Below are 2,089 nucleotides of genomic sequence, written 5' to 3'. Positions count from 1 at the left end.
CCTATAGAATGTCAGTGGGAATTCTTGTTAGATATACTCATAAAAAGCACACCATAAATTCCCGCTTAGTAATAATATTGGCCTAAAATTAGTAAATATAGTTCATGATTTGAAGGCATCATAAAAGACAAAAATTTGAAGCTGTGGAGATGGATCAGTGTATAAACACCTGCTGCTTCATCCTGAGTACCCAAGCTCTATCCCCAGGCCCTAAGTAATTTGCCAGAAGCATAGATTTCTGTAATCCTAGTACACTGATGTTGATGATAGTAAGATGGGAGACAGAAAAAGGAGAATTCTAGGAAGCTCACTGGAAGTTCAGCAAAGGACATAGAGGGAGAATCCAGTATGAAAAATTCCACCTCAAGCTGGATAGAAAGACAGAGGATTGAAAGTTGTCCTCTTGATCTGACACACATACACACACACACAATAATAATAATAAAGGAATAAATAAAATCTAAATTATTTCAAAAGTGTATTATATCAAAATCAAGTTAAATTTTTATTCCTTTTCCATTTGTTGTCCTCCTATAAACATCAATGTGATGTTACATTAGCACCAGAATGCTAGTGTGAGAGTGATGTGCTACTCATACTGCTTCGCAGAAAGTTGGCAGTTGTGCTGACTTCTTCCATTTTATGAACAGCTGCTTTGGGCTACAGCTTTATACAGATGACAACAGGTAAATGAAGCATCAAATATTTTGACCTTGCTCATATTTGCAACATGGACTTTACAGTCATCTATATGATGGCAGTTGACATCCTATGCTTTTACATATTTAATTCTTTTTTCTAGATCCATTAATATCTTCCACATGATTTTAGGTACTTTACCACTGAAATATATATTTGCATAATCCTAACACTAAATTGGTCAGGTGATAACTTATTACAGCTAGACAGAATATATAGAATAAAACTGTGAACTAGTCAAATAGAGAGAGAGAAATACAGTAGATAAATGACATCCTAAGGCCAAGAGTTGCAGGTGAAAGGGATGTGTAAGCTGGATTTAAAAAAAAAATGCTACGAATGACTACCAAATGGTTTCCTTTTGTATGTGATGAAAATGTTCTAAAATTGACTTTGGTAAGTACTGTATATCCCTGAGCAAAAACAAACACTGGATTCTATACATTTTTTCATTGGTTGGCAACAATGTTTATTTTTAATCCATCATTCTAATTCCAATAGAATTATGTCTGCCACAAAGCCAGGTCATACAGGCCAGGGCAGTACCAATTATACATAGTATTAACTGAACAAGCTTATGAAATCCTATAGAAATCCCTGTCTCCTTGTCTCAAGCCTGCCCTGCAATGCTGCAATGTACTTCATTGTTGTATTTCTTTTTACAACCTATGCTTTATTCCCACTCACAGAAAAAAAAAATCTGAAGATTGATGATACCCTTATCCCAGCTTCTTCCCATCATCTTTAGGCTAACAATTATACTTTTAGTTAATATCTAATTGACAAAATTATATAGATTTACACATTATATGGTATAATATATTTTCATATATTTTTACATTATGACATGATTAAGTCAAACATGATAGATGTGTTCACCTCTAGTATTTTATTTATATATTTGTGTAATTATTTATTTATATTCAGCACATCTGGAGTGTAGTGGATAAGCCTCACCCTGGGAAACCACCTTTGAGATCATGGTATCTCCCCTACCAGGTAAGTATAATTTTCAGTTATTAATTTATTTCTGATATTTCATAAATATATTTACATTTTTCTATGTAAACCACATTTCCCTTTAGTATCCCCTTTAGTCTCGATGTATTCTTATGTCTTGTCCCTTTCCTATAAGCATCAACATATGGCATAGTAACATATGGCTATTTCATACAAGAGAATGATTCCTTCCTTGCCTAACATTTAGATGTCATTAACTCATTAGTGTTTAGGACTCATCACTCACCATTTCCTTATTTTTCAGCATTTGACTAATTATGATCCTCTATTTGGATCACTTTCCACTGGAAAAAAAATAGCAAATTAGCAAGAAAGCTTTTCTAATTTTCACTGAAAGTACAACTAATCTGTGATTATTAAGATAAACATG

The 2,089-nt window shown here is 33.2% G+C and overlaps 1 pseudogene; it reads right to left on the bottom strand.

Moving 5' to 3' along the window:
- Positions 1-1,596: 1,596 nt before the first annotated feature.
- LOC123457012 lies at positions 1,597-1,706 on the bottom strand (annotated as a pseudogene).
- Between the last annotated feature and the right edge of the window lie 383 nt (positions 1,707-2,089).

Source organism: Jaculus jaculus, chromosome X, assembly GCF_020740685.1.
Source record: "Jaculus jaculus isolate mJacJac1 chromosome X, mJacJac1.mat.Y.cur, whole genome shotgun sequence".
Classification (NCBI taxonomy): Eukaryota; Metazoa; Chordata; class Mammalia; order Rodentia; family Dipodidae; genus Jaculus; species Jaculus jaculus.
Note: the sequence above shows the minus strand (reverse complement) of the source record. Positions and strands in the feature narration are given on the sequence as shown.